The sequence below is a fragment of the Pseudophryne corroboree genome (assembly GCF_028390025.1).
Source record: "Pseudophryne corroboree isolate aPseCor3 chromosome 7 unlocalized genomic scaffold, aPseCor3.hap2 SUPER_7_unloc_4, whole genome shotgun sequence".
NCBI lineage: Eukaryota > Metazoa > Chordata > Amphibia > Anura > Myobatrachidae > Pseudophryne > Pseudophryne corroboree.
This window is the reverse complement of record NW_026967613.1, coordinates 885,343-891,342: the sequence shown is the minus strand read 5'-3', so window position 1 is coordinate 891,342 and position 6,000 is coordinate 885,343.

Here is a 6,000-nt window from a genome sequence, read left to right as displayed (position 1 = left end):
TTGAATCCTGGGTATTGTAGTTTGAGATGTGTTATTTAATAAAGCATGTTATTCTGACTGCCGGCATCCTATCACCTGGGATATCATACTAAATAAATGGAGTTGATCAATTTTTTTTTTTTTTTATTAAACTAGGGACAATTTCCAGATACTTTTATTTATAACTGAGATTGCCCCCTGGAACTTCACATCAGTTGACAACTATGCATGAGTGGGCAGTGCTTGCCCTGGATCTGCCCACCCATTTGTGTGCCATCATAAAAGAAAGCATAACTGACAGTTATCCTGGGCGTACACTACACAATTATCTGTTAGGCTATCTATCCAGTCTGGATGGATGGAATAAAAATCTGGTAATGTATAGGAGCAAATGTCGATTAACCATTTGCTCCCAAACACTAGAAAAGTGGTCAAAAATGGTCATTACACAAATTGGTTAAACCCAAAATGTAACCAATTTGTTTAGGGGACCATTTTTGTCCATTTTCTAGTGTTTGAGAGTAAATCGTTGATGGTCATTTGCTCACATAGATAACCGGATTTCTATTCCAATCAGCCAGTGTTGGAGAGATGGTCTGCCAGATTACATAATGCATACCAGAGCCATAACTAGACTTTTTAGTGCCCTGTGACAGAGAATTATATGCCCCCCCCCCCACACTATTTTTGCAATATGGACAAAAGGCGCATGCCTCGTGGGGAAGGGGCATAACAAGATTGGTCTCAGAGAAAGCACATGAGATATGAAGATATATCTAGTATACTTGACACTCAATGGTTTGTGTTATTGCCGGGGGGCCCTCCTTAAATGCATATACAGTCACACATGGCTTGCTTGTGCAAATGGCATATCAGCAGTCAGCACTAACTGGTGACATGCCATTTGTACAAGTAAGCCATGTGTGACTAATATATAAACACACTTTATTAAATAACACCTCAGACTACCATACCCAGGATTCAAATCTATAACCTGTTGAATTCTAATCAAACACCCTACCCATTGAGCTACTTGATCCTGCATAAAAATTGTGAACATTATATGAAGCTATTGGTACTTTGCAAAAAAATATTATTAGCATTGCAACTCAGCAGATCAATGCAGTGTGCAGCCACACACTCCATATATCTGCTCAGCCACAATGCTGATTATTTCTTCACAAAGTACAAGGTGAGCTCCAAATAGAATTCTCTAGCTTAGATTATACCTTTCTATGCAAGGGTAAATAGCTCAATTGTTTGACTGCAATGCCACAGGAAATGGTTTGGATCCAAGACAGTGTGACTGAATAATAAAGAAACCTTAAGATGAGTTCATGAATGTTGTATAAGTATTAGTGAGAGAAGGGGTCAGGAGCATGCTAGGCTGCAAAAAATAAGGTAGGCTGCAAGTGAAAGTAATGATCTCCTATATATTTTCCCAGATCTGTCACTCTGTGTGGCTAACTCTGGGGGAAGTCACATCAATGGGCGGAGACGGCATCTGCAGGACGATACACCAGTGCCAGCAGCAGACCGTAACAAAGTGACAGATTAGGGAGAATATATAGGAGGTAGGGAGGTGGCCATGGTACATGGCTGACCAAGGGACACTAGCTCATGTACCCCTTTACCACTGAGGCTAGCCACCAAGGATGGACCTGTCACCAGTGCACATGCAATAACCTCTTCTGCTGCCCTCTTTGCAACTCAGATTGCCCAGTGCTCCCCTTCGCTAACAGTCCACAAAGTTTCCCCATCTCACGATCTGCCTCCTCACCGCCACTTTCATCTCTACAGCACACGCGCATATCATACAAGATCCCATCATGCGTACTGTCAAAGTCAGAAAAATATCTCTATGCACACTACCATATTTGCACCTCACACAGGTCCGTGCTGCGCATGCGTACGCTCTCCCGTACGTGCGCATACTCACAGTCGCGGGCACCCGCAGGCGCACGGTATGCGTATTTACGGTAGAGTTTATGTGATCGTAGCGTGCGACTCAATCATTACATATTTTCACTATATAATGTATTTTTTAGATCATGGTCTCTTTGATAGATTCTGAAAGTTTGGTTAATATAGAATGTTCATGAACAGAGAAATCCCTCTTTGTTTGATACGAAGGGTCAGACAGGAGTAATACAGTGGTGTTTAGTATCCATCGGAAGAATATTTAATTAGAAATATTCCGGTGTTGGTTTGAAGCAGATCAATCGCTCGTGCGAATAGTTATGGACATAAGAAGTTTATGAACATTTACTTTATTTGCACTTTATTACCCATGCGGCAGGAAACCCAGTTTCCCTCCCACCTGAGCTGTTGGAAATAGTCACAGCCCACCTGTATGAATCAACCTATGACCTTTTGTTATAATGCGAGGAGGAATTCCTGTGTCCAATGAACAATGAGATTGTAGGGACCATTGAATTGCATTGTGTGTGGGGCATAAATAGAAAGGCCGATCACATCCAGCTCTCACTCTTCAACGGTTATCATTGCTGAAAATCGGGAGCTGGATGTCCAGAGGCGCATGCGATCGTTTCCTTTGTGCGTAAGTTTTTCTCCGTAATCATACTGTTTCTCTCTTGTTATTATGGGCCATATCTTTCTCTCTCTTCTCTTTCTCTCATTTTCTCTTAAACTTAATTGTATTGTATTTACTGTGTAGTTACCTGGTTAGTTAGTCTATGTTATATTGTAGTGTATGATTTGTATTTGTATTAATTCTTTTGCAAGTATATCATTCAAAATATATATATATTAGGCGTTGGACCCTAAGCCCAGGTATCTGTGTATTTCTTATAGAGTTAAGTATTCTCAGAGCGTCGGTGACGCTCAAACTGCTTTTAAGCTAGTAAGGTTATACTGTGTTGCATTTACACCATATCACTACACAAAGGGTTTACTGCATAATACACTGTTTATGGTTTAGATATAAAGGTTTTACATTGTGAGCGTATGCGCCGCTGGTGATCTCCTCGTGGTCTCGAGCGGTCGCATCGCTATAGCGAATCATTACGGTAGTCGGCAGCCAATAACGTGCCTGCCAGTGATCTCTTGGCCGTGAGCGAACGTAACGCTTGAGCGTCTCGACCACGGCTAAGCGATTGTTACGCAACGTGCGTACCCTTACGGTACTTCATACGTAGTTAGCGTACAGTGTTCTTAGACCTCATAAAGGGTATTATATAAGATAAATAATCTGCTTTAACAATTGCGGGCTCGTCCTGTCCTTCACATATCTGCACTAGGTAATTACAGCAGACATTATCCAGCAGCAAAGGGCGGGAGATCATATTCCTCGTAGTGCTGTTTGGATAAGCGTCTGCTTCTCTTAGTAAAGGGTGCTGAAGGAATCCGGGAACCGGAGGTAAGAACAACACGCTAGTCTCTTTTAAAACTATTTTTCTGTCTTGCGTACACACGCACGCATATCTGCATTTCTTTTCATTCGTGTATTTTCGTATATCACTCTCCTGTTTGCTATTATATAGTTGATAAACGTGCTAAGAGAGATTTGCCGCTATTTCAAAGTGTAAAAGTAAAGGTAATATAGTTAAAGTATAGACAAACACACAGCTCTGCCTGAGAGACAAGGCGAAGTCAGTGTGGTGCGCGGTAGATGATCAAGGATCATCTACATTGATAAACGTATAAATTGTGTTACGGTGGATCTTTATTTTGCGTACACGTGTCTCTAACAAAGGACTGAGACTTGCGTACGCAAACCAAAGGCCGACGCACGCAGCGTATATCACGCAGCGGAGCGTCCGGGTACGCCCACGTAACTCAAATCACAAGTTTTTTTTTTCGCTTCTCAACGCGATAAATAGCGCAACGCGGTAAATAACGCAAGGCGATAAATCGCACAAATTTATTTTAAATTCGAAATTTAAATTAATAGATCCTTCTCCTAATTTGTAACACATCTGGTCTAAAGAGAAATTTCTGCGCAGAAATAGAAATAGAAACAAAAGTGTACATGTGGTGAGTGAGTGTGTTGTATACAATTTTACAGGTTGAACCACAAGAAAAGTCGAGTTCTCGTGAGGTACATGCGTGTAAGTGACGTACATGGTGGCTAGGGAGGCATCCCTGGTTAAAACATACAATTTGAGCATTAGAGTGTAGCAGACCAGGAGGTCATACTGTAACAGACCAGGAGGTCATAGCAGACCAACAGGTTCAGGTACAGCAGACAAGGAAGTCCGCTATACAGTCCACAGGCACAACACCAAGAAAGGGTTGGTGCAACACCCATATAGGCCATACAAGCTCTGGCTGAAGGGATTCGCAGCCGCAATTTTCGATTCCACTGGTCGCTCCGTACATAAGATTAGTTGCTTATGTGCTGAACGATTGTACCGCACGTAATTGTGTACATTAGTAAACCTGACCGGTACTATTTGTGTACGAAGGTCATAAACGCTATTTGTACATTCTAACGTGATTTGTGTAATTTTTTTTATTTTAAGGGAAGTTCGCTGCTCACTCAGGAACTATCCAACAACCAATAGTTACTGGAAAGAGTAAGTGTTCTTCGGATCACCCTCACAGGTTCCAGTAAATAGAGGTTCAGGTCGCAGGGGCCCTGGGTCGAGTACGCCAGCACCATATCGGTGTGATCAGGTCGTATTGGTCGGCGTGGGCGAGTGAGTGGGGTACTCGGTAAACCGCCACCGTCAGCCTATTTTGAACATTTTGGTTTGCGTAAGGGTTGGCTGAATAAAGCAACACCTTCGAACTATGGGGGCCACTTGTTCAGGTAGGGGGCGATCAACCTCGGTTCGGGTTGATTCAGTGAACCGACCAGTTGGGTCGGCAAGGTACGTGATGTGTGAAAAATACGGTTCACACACAGAGGTTTTATGTGATGAATGGGAGAGAATGACAGTACATGACGGGGAGAAATTCCCAAGAGTAGGTAGCTTCAGCACAGAAGTGTTAACGAATTTAAGGAGAAGGATATGTCTCATTAAATCAGCAAAGAGACGAATCAAGCATTATGATTATTTGCAGTTGTGGCAACAGGAGGGTGACATACAGAGAGGATTGGCTCAGGCGGCGGGATCTGGCTCAATCAGAAAACTGATAGCCACGGCCCCACCGCCACCATATATATCGGGAGAGAAATTGGTTGCGGAGAATGACGCACTAAGGTGTAACACACAAACACTTAGCAACTGTGTAAATGTTAAAGATAATGTTAACCAATTAACCAATGCAAGTATTAACCCGTGCAAGTTGTACCCTGTTTTGAACTTTCCTCAGGAGTGTGATCAAGAAGACGAATCGGCAACAATTTCAGCGCTCTCTCTAGCAGCCACCATAACAGAGACCACAGTAGGCACAGCTCCACCCACGAGATTAGTAACAAGGGCCCCTAGCGGAGGGATAGGTGAGGTCGTATCTACAGGTAAGTACGGCACCATACACTATGCTGAAGCCATTTCACCACAGGCTGTAGAACCCACACAGAGTGATATTGTTAGAGTTAATCCTGTTAGGGTAATAGCTGTTCCAAATGGGAAAACTGACACATCAGGAGTCACCCCTGTGAGGAACATTGCCATGTATAACCCATTTTCCAGAATGGAATTAAGGACCATAGTGTCTGAATTCCCTGACCCTAGAAAAGACTTAGTTGCCAGCCAAAAATACATCAGAGACCTAGGTAACACTGTAGAGCCCAACAACAAAGACTGGCAGATATTGCTGAGAGCATGTTTACCCTCCAATGTTGACGCAACTCAATGTTTAGCTGACTGTGGATTAGATCAGGATGTACCTCTTACAGATGTGTACAACAAAGACAATGTAAAAAGAATAAGCTTACAGTTAAAGGAGTATTTCCCAGCCGTAGTTAAATGGAACAAAATATTCTCCATTAAACAGAAGGAGTCAGAAACAGCTGCAGAGTATTTTCACAGAGCATTATCAGAAATGGCAAAATACACAGGCATAGAGGACATTAAAACAAACATAAACCATCGAGAAGTAGCAGTATCGGTA